This window comes from Misgurnus anguillicaudatus, chromosome 22 (assembly GCF_027580225.2).
Source record: "Misgurnus anguillicaudatus chromosome 22, ASM2758022v2, whole genome shotgun sequence".
Lineage (NCBI taxonomy): Eukaryota > Metazoa > Chordata > Actinopteri > Cypriniformes > Cobitidae > Misgurnus > Misgurnus anguillicaudatus.
Window position 1 is genome coordinate 31729226 of NC_073358.2, and position 16379 is coordinate 31745604.

General features: G+C 36.3%; 1 long non-coding RNA gene across 3 annotated transcripts in view; it reads right to left on the reverse strand.

Moving 5' to 3' along the window:
* Positions 1-1192: 1192 nt before the first annotated feature.
* Positions 1193-16379, reverse strand: part of LOC141358956 (uncharacterized) — a 115813-nt gene continuing 100626 nt past the window's right edge. For all 3 annotated transcript variants that reach the window (XR_012365524.1, XR_012365523.1, XR_012365522.1), the window contains exon 3: positions 1193-1910. This is a non-coding gene — a long non-coding RNA (uncharacterized lncRNA). The remainder of the gene's footprint in view (positions 1911-16379) is intronic.

Below are 16379 nucleotides of genomic sequence, written 5' to 3' on the forward strand. Positions count from 1 at the left end.
TCAAAAGGCAACATATGCAAATGTCTCTCAAAAAACATGAATAAAGTCTGTGCATGTGTGTCCTTGTGTTTTGCCTGTGTTAGTATATCTCTGTGCTGTGCGCTTCTCCTCCAGTCTTCAGCTCACAGGGTGTGGGTGAGCTGTTTGAACTCCGTGGTTAAGCTGGTAGACTGAGATGAATGCAAGAGGAGCTCAATCTCCTCTTTGAAGTTTGACACAGAGGGGGTTACCCCTCCCACCAGGAGGGGCTTCGGCGGAGAGCGAGAGCAAGACGGAGAGAGGGAAAAACTTTACTCTTATTTTTTGTGAGAAACACTAGAGGTCCAGCTTGACTCTCAGATTGTCGGAGGGTTGCTGTTCGCTTTAATTACTTTCTCAAGTAATAGCTATGCTGCTGAGCTATGCCAGGGATTCCTCTGGGGCTCCTTCTGGTAAAGCATTGCGTTAGCGACCCAAAGGTCATGGGTTCGAGCCCAGGGAGCACATACGGCTAAAAAAGTATACCTTGAAAGTATTGTAGGCGACTTTGGAAAAATCATTTGGAGAACTGTGCTGGGATGGTACCTTTTAAAAAGGTCCTAATATGTAACATTTAGGTACAGATATGTACCTTTGAGGTACAAAAGTGTACTTTTTGTAAAGGTACCACCCAAGTGACAAGAGTAAATGTAATGTAAACTAGCATCTTACTATTTAAAATATTCCTCTGCACATTTTATTGTAATATTTAATATATAACGGTGTTTAAAGGGATAGTTCACCCAAAAATTCTGTTATTTACTCACTCTCATGTTGTTACAAATCTGTATAAATTTCTTTGTTCTCAGTGTCGGCTCGTGTCATCCGAGGGGCGCAAATTCAAAATATGTGTTTGGAGTGTCATGTGTGTTGCTCATGTTTTCAAAATATGTGTTTGTTGCATCATGTGAACCATGTGCCATTTTGTTTGTCAAAATAAGTGCACACACATCAAAACCGTTTATGATAAAAGGGACGCTCACGTTCACAAAATACACGCAACACACTCCCTTACTAGTAATCTCTGTTTATGGATGAGATTATGTGAGTATCTGGCAAACGCAAGCGTCTTTTTTATCATAAACCCTTTAGACGCGTCTGCAGCAGGCACTTATTTTGACAAGACACGTGATGCACAGGATCACTCGACGTGCAGAACACATATGATGGGCTACATACATCTTGTGACGTACTTCGCATCGAGCGCCCTCGAAAAAAGAGGTCACCGGCCGCCACTGTTTGTTCTGATGAACACAAATGTATACATTTTGTGGAATGTTTGTAACCAAAAAAGTATTATTTTTTCCTACTATGGAAGTGAATGGGGCTCATGATTGGATTGGTTACAAACATTCCTCAAAATATCTTCATGTTCATCAGAACAAAGAAATTTATATAGGTTTGTAACAACATGAGAATGAGAAAATGATGACAGAATTTTCATTTTTGGGTGAACTATCCCTTTAATATTTGCATAACGTGTAAAAGGTATTTTTATAATATACTGGGAAACCCCCTTTTTAACATAAAGAGCTCTCACTGTCTCTCTCTCTCTCTTACACACACACAAAAGCAAAGCAGGTAACATTATTACATTTAAAATGTTTGGACAATTTGTTTCCTTCTTTACTGTAGATGAGTACCTAAAATGTTTTTACTAGTCACTTTTGACATTTAAAAAATTTGGTGCTCACAAAAATTAGTCAAACCTACACACGCACATAACAAACACAAGCTGCATGCTGTATCGTGTCTAGGAGACATCTAAAAGAGAGCCCAGGCCAGGTGTGCAGCAGGGACTGAAGATGAGACAGGTATGAGCAGGCCCTTCACGGATCAAGCAACAGACAGAGGGACTTTGCTCCGGCTTGTTATCCCTCATCTGTCTTATGCTAAAAGAAACAGAGGAGAGGAAGGATAAGAATTTTCAGCTTGTAGTACAATATTAAATAAAAATACAATAAACAGGTCAACATGCATAAATAAATTGATTTATGAGATTCATTTATAAGCAGAACTTTAACTTTTTCCTATTTGATCTAAATAATATTATTTTGTCCTGTATTGTCACATAAAAACACAGATCAATGTCTGAAAGCGTGACCCTAATCCCCAAATGTAGCTCAGCTGTAAATAATAAAAATAAAGAAATAAATATAGAGTCAGACAATTTAACTCTACTATTAAAGATTAATAAATAGCTTAATGTTAGTAAGGTTGTTTTGCAAAAAAAACCTGATAAAATAAATATGATTTATATAAAAGTGGCTGCCAAGTGAAAAAGTGTAAAAACATTGAGCTCTGTTTTTATCCTTTAATAGAGTTTAATGTAAAGGTAAATTGCACTGTATCTGTATTTGGAAAGATCCATGAATTTTGTGTTGAGTACATGACCAACCACCATCAGCATTGTCTTTTAGCAGTCTGCCACACCCTCGCATAGCCCAGGGACCTCTGGGTCACTCTATCCCACTGTATGCGTAAGAAACAAAGACCTTTGTAAGATGCCTCATTGTATGACACATGACACAGGTTTCAGTTTTCTTGTTAGATGTGAGAGGCGCGGCCTTGTAGGACAGTTTTGCCAACCGACAGCGTCAACATATTTTTGGCAAGAAAAAACCCAAAGAATATTTTGTATATGAAATAATATGATCTCTTAAGCATTTGTTCCTTTTAGTGTTTATGTTCCTTTTTGCCTTTCTGTCCTTCTGTGAATATTCGTCCATATTGGTGCATTTTTTGTATAATTTTATAAGTTTATGTTTTTAAGGATGTGTCAGGTGTTTACAAACATCTAAGAAGCGGTGACTTTGGTGCCTCCAGTGGCAAATTTATGATGGTGTCAATGCACACACACGCATGCATGAATGCACACACACACACAGGAATACTGCATTGTGGGAGGTTAGATTAGGTTTTGCCTCCCACTTTAAAAAATATAACTTCAGACAAATAATGTTATTTACTTTCCAATGCAGAAAATGGCAAAAACGTTTTTCAGTTCATCCTTACAAATTTCACATAACAACTGTGTGCGAAATAATACTAAACTCTAGTGTGAATGACCGCAAGTTTCTAAGGCAGAATATTGTCTTTCCACTATTTAATTTTAGTCACAAATGTGTTGAAATGTGTATCTTGTCTCAGTGAAACCCTGTACAATGATTGGGCTTCTGGTCCTTTATGATAAGACTGACACACACTGACTGAGCACAGAGTGACACAAACATGCGAATCTTCTTCTTGCTTTTTCAGACAGAGATAAATGAGCAATTGATATGCAGCAACTGGTGCAATTAAAAATAACGAAAATTACAGCAATGTATATGTTTACAGAACATGCAGTTTTTTTTATTCTTTATTAATAGTGATTTCAAAACCAATAGCGAAACATCAGTATTATTTCTGTTCATGCTATACTTTATCTTGACTACTAACTTTGGAGTGTAACTCGTTCTGCATCATTTGTGTTTCAGATGCGAATGATGGCTCAAATCATGCAGCTTATTAGGGTTGCAAAATTACAAAAAGATCAGTGTGATCAGAATATTAAAGAGATTTTAAGTCATCTGAAGACATAAAATCTTTAATACAGTATTTTGTTGACAAATATTTTGTGCAAATGTGTTTACACAAGTATAGATACAGCAGATATATACTACTAAAGAGACAGATATAGTACAAGATTGTGCAGTCAACCACAAACCAATGCTTTTTAATTGGAAATAATTCCGTTTAAAGAGCACCAATGGTCTGATTCAGGCTTTAACATTTTCTTTGATGTGTAAGTGTGTGTTAGTACATGTTTACGATATGCAAAAGGTACAAACCCCAAAGTAAACGATGATGCGAGTTATCATCTCCAACCTAAATCTCTTTTCTTGGACTACAACAAACACACGGATTGTAGGGGACAGTTTACCTCTTGGGATTGGTGATGCGTAAAGATGGACATTATCATAATTCCTCCCGCTTCAGACTCACAGCCTGTAAGTTTACTCCTGTTAGCATTGCATTGTGAGAAAATCTTTCAAACATGGTAAGGAGCGTCACATATCCGGCTGATGTCAAAGGTATTCACTGACATTAATCACAACGTACAGGTTAGCTGGCCAATCAGGGACAGTTTTGTACAAAATCTGTGCGTTTCAGGAATACAGGGAAATCTGAAGCTACAAAAATATACGGTATGTGGAAAATAAAGTGTTTATTTAACCATAAACCACGCAAACACATTTTATTGTACCAAATACACAAAATAACAAGTTCAAGAATATTTTGAAAAATTGTGCACTGCAAAAAAGTTGTTGTTTCAACTTAAAAAATATTAGTTAAATGTTGAGGCAACTAATTATTACTAATTAAATATTAAGGCAGCATGAACACTTACTTTTATGTTGTGCATAACATTTTACAGTGTGCATGTATATTGTGTAGGCAATGTCAATTCATGTGTTTTATTTCCAGGGAATACAAATTAAATTAAAAAAATTCTTTAAAATTGAAAAAAACTGAATAGATTATGATTTGAAAAAAAAGCATCTCTCAAATGTATAATTGTAAAATATTTTTTAAAGTTATTTTGAAAAACAGCAGCATTACACTGCAAAAAATGACTTTCTTACTTAGTATTTTTGTCTTGTTTTCAGTAGAAATATCTAAAAATTCTTAAATCAAGATGTATTTTCTTGATGAGCAAAATGACCTAAGAAAATAATACTAGTTTTTAGACAAAAAATATACAATTAAAGTGAATTTGTGCTTAAAACAAGAAAAAATATCTGCCAATGGAGTGAGAAAATTTTACTTGAATTAAGTGTTTAAGAAAAAAGAAATCTTATTTCAAAATTTTTTTTCTCACCCCATTGGCAGATAATTTTGCTTGTTTTAAGGACAATTTCACTTAAATTGTATATTATTTGTCTTAAAACTAGACTTATTTACTTAGGTCGTTTTGCTCATCAAGAAAAAGCATCTTAAGTTAAGAATTTTTAGATATTTCTACTGAAAACAAGACAAAATTTCTAAGTAAGAAAGTCATTTTTTGCAGTGTATAATTTACAGTAAAAGATTATTGCTCGAGTGTTTTGAAACAAGGCATGTGTAACTAAAATGAGATATTATGCAACATATTAAACTGTACAGTTATGCACTTTATCAGTCAATTAAATGTTTTCCAACTCAGCTGGTAGATTGTATTAGCAGCGTAAACATCATGGGTTTGATTCCAAGGGAACACACATATAAAATGTATATACCTTTGGATAAAAGTGTCTGCCACTAAGAATGCTCCAACTTTTTACCCATTTTCACCATTTCAGCAGCTCGAATTTAAAAAATACAACACCACAATGTATTTTTTACTCATGGAAGATTGCAGCAAGATGGATAGATGGAGAACTGTTAGCATTTATCTTTGGTTTTGTCATTGTACACACTAAAAAAATGCTGGGCTGTTTTCAACCGAGTGTTTGGTCAATAGGGGACAAGCCCAACCGTTAGGCTAAATTAAACCAAATGTTTACATTTGACCTAACACTGGGTTAGGGTGTATACTTTTATGTTTACCTGCCAACAACAATTGACAAAAAAACAGAAGCATTGACAACCGCAGAAACTATGTACGATTTTATTAATATGTTATAATTTACTAAAAGGGACAATAGAGGAATCAGCTTGCTTTTTTAAGCATGTGTTTGTTTGTAGGTATATGCGTGTGTTTGTGTGTGTGTGTGTGTGTGTGTTGCACTCATAACAAGGAGCAGGTCTCATTAATCCAGTTTACAAGGCAGAGATGGGGACCAACACAGCACAGCATCTTGATTTACAGCCTTTTAGCTTCAGTGAGTGATAAAATATGTTTACTATCCTCGTACATGTAAACCTCAGCACCCACCTATTCACCGGTATGCAAGCAAATGCCAGTTAGACTTAAAATTGCTGGCACTGGTATAGAGAAAAACCTAGACTCTAAAACTCTTTAATCATCTTATGGTAGTATTAGACTAAATCTAAACGTTCAAATGATAAATTATTACATGAAATATCACTGGACCCTAAACTTGGTTACCAACAAAAAGTTGTATAATTTCTACTAATACATTTCTGACCTAGACTGCTTTTCCTCAGTTTGGATTGAGAAATAAAACATTTGTGTTGCAGAACATGTTGAGAGTTAAAACTTGTCAGTAGTTATATGATATTTTGCTACAAGACATGCAAGGACCAATGAAATCTGATGCTATGGATGAGCCACCATATTTGTATTTAATGGTTTAATATGTTTATTTTAGTTTTAGCTAAACATGCTCAAAATGTTTGTTGTTGTCTCACACACATCTATTGTTTGGCTTCAGATACATTTTTTTTAACTCACTGGAGACATATGGACTACTTATGATCGATCTATGCACTTTCTGGAGCTTTAACATTTTCAGGTGAGAAGAAAAGAATGCTGATTTTAATTTGAAATAATTTTTGTTTTTTAATGTTAAAGATAGAAAGTAATATGCATCTGGGATGGCAAAAGGGAAATTATGAGACAATTTTCCGTGAACTATTCCTTCATGGTGATTGTCTTAAAGGAATAGTCTACTCATTTTCAATATTAAAATATGTTATTACCTTAAAGGGATACTTCACTGATTTAGCATTCAGCTTTGTATCTGTAGAAACCCGGCAGTATTACTGAATGACCATGTTTCCCTCCCTCATTTCCCCCTGAGAGGAGAGATATCTGCATTTTGGTTCTGCAAAAAAGTCCTCCGATGATGTAATATGACGATTTTTGCATCATCGGAGGACTTTTTTGCAGAACCAAAATGCAGATATCTCTCCTCTCAGGGGGAAATGATGGAGGGAAACATGGTCATTCAGTAATACTGCCGGGTTTCTACAGATACAAAGCTGAATGCTAAATCGGTGAAGTATCCCTTTAACTAAGAAGAGTTGATACATCCCTCTATCATCTGTGTGCGTGCACGTAAGCGCTGGTGCGTGCTGCGACGCTTCGATAGCATTCAGCCCAGCCCCATTCATTCAATGGTACCATTTAGAGATAAAGTTAGAAGTGACCAAACACATCAACGTTTTTCCTATTTAAGACGAGTAGTTATACGAGCAAGTTTGGTGGTACAAAATAAAACGGTGCGCTTTTCTAAGCGGATTTAAAAGAGGAACTATATTTTATGGCATAATAACACTTTTGGGAGTACTTCGACTCGGCGCAGTAACACCCTCCCTCTCCCATTATGAGAGTGAGAAGGGGAGCGGACTTTTCAGGCGAGTCGAAGTACTCCCAAAAGAAAGTGTTCATGCTACCCACAACAGTTTTAATGCAGTTTAAAATTGCAGTTTCAAAGGACTCTAAACTATCTCAAACGAGGCATAAGGGTCTTATCTAGCGAAACGATTGTCGTTTTTAGCAAGAAAAATAAAAAATATGCACTTTTAAACCACAACTTCCTGTCTTCCTCTGGTCCAGCGCGACCTAACGTAATACATCATCACGTCAAGAGGTCACGAATGACGTACAGTGGCAAGAAAAAGTATGTGAACCCCTAGGAATGAACTGGTTTTCTACAGTGATTTGCCATAAAATGTTATCTGATCCTCATCTAGGTCACAACAATAAACAAACACGATGTGCATAAGCTCACAAGACATAAACAATTCCAGTTTCTTGTGTCTTTTTTGGAAACACCCCTTAAGCATTTACAGTGCTGGAGGAAAATGTAAGTGAGCCCATGGACTAATTACTTTATTGAAAGCTTTTTTTGTCAGAAGCTGGCAAACTGGAGTACAATTAATAAAATGAGTTTAAATGTGTGATTTAGTGCAACTTTGATTGATATTAAGACACTCACACATTTTAAGATTGCAGTCCTTAAGAAGCATCAGCTCTTCTGAACCATGCTCTTATAAAGATATCTGATCAAGAGATGTTGCACTCCATAAGACTGAAAAGGGATACAAAACAATCTCAAAATGTTTAAACCTCCATCAGTCTACACTTAGACAAATTGTCTATAAATGGAGACAGTTAAATACTGTAGCTACCCTTCCTAGAAGTGGGCGCACAGTCAAGATGACTCCTAAGACACCATGCAGAACACTCAATGGAGTAAAGAAGAACCCACGAGTAACAGCTAAAGGCTTGAAGACATCATTGGAACGCGCACACAACTCTGTTCCTGAGTCTACCATACGCAAGTCTTTGGACAGGCACGGTGTCTATAACAGTACACCACGAAGGAACCCGCTGCTCTCCCGAAAAACATTGCTGTGAGCATGAAGTTTGCAAAAGAGCACCTTGGCAATCCCCAGTGCTACTGGGAAAATATTTTATGGATTGATGAAACAAAAGTTGCATTTTTTGGGAAAAATGTTATGGCGCAAAACGGGCACAGCTTACCAACATCAAAACATCATCCCAACAGTGAAGTATGGTGGAGGGAACATCATGATTTGGGCTTGCTTTGCTGCCTCATGGCCTGGACCACTTGCCATCATCGAAGGTAAAATGAATTATTAAGTTAAAAAAATCCTACAGGATAATGTCAGGGTGGCTGTCCACCAGTTGAAGCTCAGTAGAAGTTAGTTGATGCAACAGGACAATGACCTTAAGCATTGTAGTAAATCCACTACAGACTGGCTTAAGAAAAACAAAATGCACCATTTGGAGTGGCCTAGTTAAAGCACAGACCTTAACCTGTGGAATGACCTCAAGAGAGCGGTTCACAGCAGACATCCTACAAATGTGTCTGAGTTAAAGCGGTTTTGTAAAGGGGAATGAGCAAAAATGGCTTCTGAACGATGCGCAGATCTGATTCAGAACTACTGAAAGCGCTTACTTGAAGTATTTGCTGCCAAATGAGGCTCAACAAGCTGTTAAATCCAAGGGTTCACTTACATTTTCCTCCAGCACTATGAATGTTTAATGGGGGTTCTCAAAAAAGACACAAAAAACTAGAATTATTAAAATGAGAAAAATCCTGGAATGTTTTACTCAAAAAACATAATTTCTTGACTGAACAAAGAAAGACATCAACATTTTGGATGACATGGTGGGGAGTAAATTATCTGGATTTTTTAATTAAGAAAATGGACTAATCCTTTAACATAAATGAGGTACAGGTAAGACGAGGTACACTAAGTCTCTGATCTAAGGATGGGATGGTCAAAGATGGTCTTTTTTGCCAGAAAAGCTGCAATACGCCACAGCTTTCTGTATACCAATTCCCTCATATTTCTTTTTCTTGTTCTTTTTCTCTGCCTTTGGCAGAATGGACAACTCATCCAGCTGGTCACCAATCGCCCATGAATCTCCAGGAATAGTTTGGTTAGCAGGAAAGAGAATGGGGGGTGTTAACCGATAAGACCATCATTGCAGACCAGGGACACTCTGTAGCTCTTCTTCTCCTCCATCTCTCTTTCTCTCTCTGTCACTCTGCATCTCTCCATTCTTCCCTCTCCTCACAGTTGCTCTTACATAAGCCAGTTGGATATTTTCAGCCTCTCAGCATAGATGCAGTCAAGTCGAAGAGAACACATTAAATATTTCATTTTTCCTCTTCCTAAGCCTGTCTAGTTGGAATGAATCAACATTATAATACTACAATGTTTTTATCTGCATCTCCATGCCTTGATTTTGATGGCAGGCATTTCTTAGGCTATTCTGTTCCAATGTGGGCCAGAGGAAGACGACGGCAAAGGGATGGCAATGGGAGGGAAACGCCCTTCGATTCTCTCTGCACTTTTATTCAGTATACTGACCTACATTTATAGATAGCAGAGCCGTGTTAGCTGTTAAATATTGTGTTGCTTAAACTGGTAGGGTTCTTATAGAGACACGTCATTATGAAGGTCTTCACTCAATATGAGGACTGAAAATTGGCTGCGTGAAGAGCAACATGTTATGTGCAGGTTTATGAGAGCTATACTATAAGAGCTTCTATTGAGGTTTCACTCATTGTAGCGAAAGTCATATGGAAAATGAAAAGGAGGGAGATTTCAACACAGCACACAGCATATTCAAATGAGTTAACAAAGTAAGAGTTCATTTATTTTCTTATAAAGGTGATTTTCGGTGTCACTATAAATAAACATCCACTCACCTAAAGGATTATTAGGAACACCTGTTCAATTTCTCATTTATGCAATTATCTAATCAACCAATCACATGGCAGTTGCTTCAATGTATTTAGGGGTGTGGTCCTGGTAAGACAATCTCCTAAACTCCAAACTGAATGTCAGAATGGGAAAGAAAGGTGATTTAAGCAATTTTGAGCGTGGCATGGTTGTTAGTGCCAGACAGGCCGGTCTGAGTATTTCACAATCTGCTCAGTGACTGGGATTTTCACGCACAACCATTTCTAGGGTTTACAAAGAATGGTGTGAAAAGGGAAAAATATCCAGTATGCGCAGTTCTGTGGGCGCAAATGCCTTGTTTATTCTAGAGGTCAGACGAGAATGGGCCGACTGATTCAAGCTGATAGAAGAGCAACTTTGCCTGAAATAACCACTCGTTACAACTGAGGTATGCAGCAAAGCATTTGTGAAGCCACAACACACACAACCTCGAGGCGGATGGGCTACAACAGCAGAAGACCCCACCGGGTACCACTCATCTCCACTACAAATAGGAAAAAGAGGCTACAATTTGCACAAGCTCACCAAAATTGGACAGTTGAAGACTGTAAAAATGTTGCCTGGTCGGATGAGTCTCGATTTCTGTTGAGACATTCAGGCGTAAACAGAATGAGAACATGGATCCATCATGCCTTGTTACCACTCTGCAGGCTGGTGGTGGTGGTGTAATGGTGTGGGAGATGTTTTCTTGGCACACTTTAGGCCGCTTAGTGCCAGTTGGGAATCGTTTAAATTCCACAGCCTACCTGAGGATTGTTTCTGACTATGTCCATCCCTTTATGACCACCATGTACCCATCCTCTGATGGCTACTTCCAACAGGATAATGCACAATGTCACAAAGCTCAAATCATTTCAAATTGGTTTCTTGAACATGACAATGAGTTCACTGTACTAAAATGGCCCCCACAGTCACCAGATCTCAACCCAATAGAGCATCTTTGGGATGTGGTGGAACGGGAGCTTCGTGCCCTGGATGTGCATCCTACAAATCTCCATCAACTGCAAGATGCTATCCTATCAATATGGGCCAACATTTCTAAAGAATGCTTTCAGCACCTATCAATGCCACGTAGAGTTAAGGCAGTTCTGAAGACGAAAGGGGGTCAAACACAGTATTAGTATGGTGTTCCTAATAATCCTTTGAGTGTATATAGAATAGTAATCTTCCAATGATTATGATTATCCTTATGCATGACAATGTTGGCAAATGTCTCATCGGTTAAAAATGTATTTTAATTACATGGCAAATTTCTAAGTTATTATAATTAGTACATTATGTCAACATAAAATGAATTTGGTTACATCCAACAAACATGATCAGATATAACTATGTAATAATTTTACATGGAAATTTGCCATGTACACTGTGAAAATTCTTTGCTGCTTTAAAGTCATGACAACTTACTATTATTAACCTTGACAGGAGATGAGTTGTTACAACTTATAAAATGAAGTTGACATTGTTATAACAACTCATCAAGATAAATAATAATAAGTTGAAAATGACTTGTAAATCTGAGTTGATTCAACAAAAATGAACAAAAATTGATGTATTTTTATTCAAATGAACTAATGAGGCATCTGCATGCAGTGCGTAGTACTTTATGCGTGTGTTACTTTCTGTTGTGTGATCCAGGCATGTTTTATTAAGGTCCTTGAATCCTGATTCACTAGCAACAGAAAGACACTTTCAAATGACTCATTGTCATTGATGTGAGGCTTGTACTGACTTCACATCTCTTACTGAAAGGTGTAACTAATTAGTTTTATGAATCATTGAAAGGTGATAATTAACATTTATGTGTTGTGGTGAATTTGCTACTAATTAGGTCAAAGAGGAACAAATAGGAAGATATGATGAATTTCTCATAAATTCAGATGAGTGTATATTTTTTATATTTTTGTTAACTTGTACACTGTAAAAAAGTTAGATCAACTTAAAAATTACTTTAGTTAGTAACACCATAACATTTAAGTTAAAAAAATGTTTGAATATTTTAGGTGTTACAAATTGAAGTATTTTTTTTAAGTTTTAAAGGTGAGCAGGGCACAAACTAAAACAGCACAGCACTGTAAAAAAGATTTGTTGGTTTAACTTAAAAACCACATGATCTCACAGCAAGTCGTGTTATAGTCAAGAAAGATTTTATACATTTATTACAGTCCATGGCAAGAAATACTGTTTTTTTTCGTGCCTTGAGCATGAATGTCTTTTCCGTGTCACTTGCACAAATTTCTATAAATAGTTTTTCTTGTCCGTGCAACAACTTTCTTTTTCGTATCATGTTATGTATTGTTTTCTCATTGTTTTTTCCTATTTTTAAATCATTGTCGCTTGGGGTTAGATTTGGATGTACTTTTATGTATTGGTTTCTACATGTTTTTCTGCAGCTTTTAAAACCATTCTCGCCTGGAGTCGGGGTTAGAGTTGGGTTTTGGGTAAGGATGTCTAAAAATGTAACAGAAAGTGATTCTAACCCCAACCCCAAGCGACAATGGTAAGAAAATAGGATAAACAATGAGAAAACACTCAAGGCAAGAAAAAAAGCTGAATTTTGTGCCATGGACACAAATAAATTAATCAAATTTTTCGTGACTATGACACAACTTTCTGTGAGATTAGTCTGCACTGTAAAAAAAGGACAGCATTTTTGTCAAATCAACATATATTTTCATGTTACTTTAACTAAACAAATAAAGTTAAACAATTTAAACTTGTTCTTATAAGTTATGTTAATTTTTTTTAAGTCAAAACGTTTTTACAGTGTAAGTTACGTGGTTGCTTTAAAATTTTGAGTTAGTTCAACTTTAAAATATTAGTTAACTTAAAAAAAGTTGGGCTAAATTGTTGTGTCAACTAATATTTTTAAGTTGAATAAAACTCAAAATTTTAAGGCAACCAGTTCAGTATTTTTTTACGTTGAACCAACTTTTTTTTACAGTATTTTACATAGTTACAAATTGAGGAATCTGTGATTTTGGTCTTTTTTCTTACTGTCAGAAGATGATCTCCAATGTTTTAATGTTAAGACAAACACAGTGTTGCAACTAAGCCTCAAGTATACAATAATGATAAAATGAAAGCAATGTGAATACTATTCATCCAAAGTATAACTGCACTCTAAGAAAAGATTTGTTAATTTTAACACACTGTTTTGTGTCATCCTTAACACATTATGTGTCATTTCGTGTTGATTTTGAGTTCAAATAAATAGAAAAGACAACACAAGATGTGTTAAAACAACACAAAGTGTCATATTTTAACTCATTCGTTTTTAAGAGGGTGTACGGTAAATTCAAAATCAGGGGATTTGTGCACCCCTATCAAAAATATCTACTTATATGCATTGATGCATACAAAGCATGGTTAGATAAGAATCATGGATGAATGTGTGGATATCTATCTATTATAGACAGATGTACAAACAATATTAACCTCTAGTATGTAGACAGAATAGTATTAAATTATTTGTGTTTGAATAGGATTTTCTAGCAGGTGTTACAACAAACCCTCTGTCTGTTACAATTAACCCCACCTATGGGGTAAGTTGTAACATTTGCACTTCTATGACTTTCAGTGTAATAGTACAAATGCAGTAGGTCCCAAACAAACTTTGAGTGTTCATTTGTAACAGAGATGTTTGTCCTGCTTGCGTAAAAATATGATTTATCTAACTTGAATATTTTTTGAATGATTGATCCAAAACCAAATAGCGTTAGGTTGTGCCCCGCTCTCCCCTCTATATTATTGGCTTGTCTCCAAGCATTTCTCCAGAGATAAAGTATTAATACTGAGTACTGTCTAAAAGTTTGGCCTGGTGGAAGAAATATCATAGCAATTGATATACAGGTCATAACAACCCACCATTGGGCCACCAACATAAATTGATTGAGAAGTAAGACGTTTGTATCTCTATAATGAATTCATTCATGGTTCCTACCTGTAACTGGTGCTGTATCCTTTCAAAAATTACCTTTACACCTATATGGCATTTTTCCACTGTGAAGTACAACTCAGCTCAGCTCAGCTCGCCTTACTTTGGCTTGGTTTGCTTTTCCACTGTAGTATAGTACCGCTTTAAAGTGGGTGGGATTATATGGCCCTATTTTAACAATCCAAGCATACGGCCTAAAAGGGTTGTTCCTATTTTCTTAATGAGAAATGGGTGTGTTTTCGGCGTAACGTAAAATAAACCAATAAGAGTCTCAGCTTTCATCCCCTTTAAAAGCCATTTGCGCCTGACGCTGTGTCTAATCCCTATTAAGAAAGCTTAATTTGTAAACTGAAAAACTAAGAGGAAGAAAAAGACCACCAGTTTAAGATTACTGTTAAAAAATTGTGTTGTTTTTATTTGTATTGAAATTATTAGTTTTTTGGATAAAAACTTTAAAAGCATTTATTTAAAGGAAAGCATTTATTTACTTACCAGGCTACAGGTGAAGCAACTCTTTGGGCCCTATTTTAACGATCTAAGCGCATTGTCTAAAGCGCACAGCGCAACGTCTAAATGGGCGTGTCCGAATCCACTTTTGATAATTTAACGACGGGAAAAAGGGTTGGTACAATTTTTTTAATGAGAAATGGGAGTATTTCGGGCGTAACGTGCAATAAACCAATGAGAGTCTCAGCTCTCATCCCCTTTAAAAGCCTGTTGCGCTGGCACTATGTCTGATCCCTATTTAGATGACGGACATTGTAAACTGAAAAACTAAGCGGAGGAAGAAGATCCCCAGTTTAAGATTTATGTTAAATAATTGTGTTGTTTTCACTTGTATTGAAATTGTTCTTTTTTGGATTAAAACCTTTAAAACACGTTTTCTTTTAGTCATGGAAGTAAAAAAAGCAGGCTTATAGTTGCTTTACATGTATGGCTATCCTATATCATCAAAAAATAATTTACAAGTATGTAAGAAAAGGTTTGTACTCTAAAAATACTTTATTTGTAACAAACAGGAGATAAAGAAATTTACAAACGGCTCTCCTTTCAGCACTTGGACAGCGTCACAAGATTTTTTAAGCATTACTTAAAAATGTTTCTCATCTCACCATATCCACAGGTACAGAGTCATCATATACAATAAATCCGTGAGGTAGCATTTAAAAAAACATTTAAAAAGATTTAAAAACACACCTCGTTTTCAGACCAGACCAAAAGAGGGCGCAAATGCATTTGCTATTTAAACAACGCAGCACTTGTGAAAATTATAATTGCGCAGGGTGGAAAATAACAAATGACACTTGCGTCGCGCATTGCGCTGCATTGCGCCGGGTGTAAGATAGAGCCCTTTACGTCTTTTAACGTCTCGTAATCTGTGCTCATTTATGTCCAATAGACTCAATAATAATCATTTACATTTTAGTCTTAAATTTTTCATATTATAAAAAGGGTTGTGTGCTGCTGCACATTTATAATAAGCAAACGCGTGTTGTCCCCCCGTTTGTAGGTGCATATTGCGCTTATTAAACATCAAAAAACTATATTGCGCCATTGACTTTAGACCAGGTAATTGCGCCGGGTCAAAACTAGCAAAAGACACTTGCGTCGCGCATTGCTCTGCGTTGCGCCGGGTGTATGATTGAACCCTTATAGTTATTGGTGCGCCACCTCTACTGCTGTTATAGTATATCCTGTAAACGTGACACAGAAAAACACAGGAGCAATGGATCATATCGATGGAATGGTGATTCTTGGCATGTGGATGTTTTTCACTGATGAAAAATACCAGAGAGATTGGGAACTCGTGCATCAAAGCACAGACAATGACATCACTTGGTTTGCTCGATGGCGCACAAGTGCAAGCTAACCTTGTGTTTAGCAATGACACTTGTAGTGACGATTCTCTCTGACCAATCAGTGATCTGCAGTGTTTATATACATCACATTTTAGTATAGACCATTTCAAAAGATGTAAACAACACTGGTCCAGAAGCACCTCCTGTTTCCGTTTTTTAACACTAGATAAACGTTGGGATAAAATACAACCAACAAAACATATAGAACTGAATCAAAAAGTTAAACAAACATCTTAAAGATAATGATATACTGTATGTGAAATAATAAAAAAAACAGTCACAAACTGAAACAGGAAGTGTTTCTGGACCAGTAGTGTTTACATCTTTTGAAATGGTCCATAGGTTCGCTTCAATTGGAACCTCAACCGAGGTGGTACCAAAAAGTGCCAGGTACTGGTGGAAACCCCCAAAAA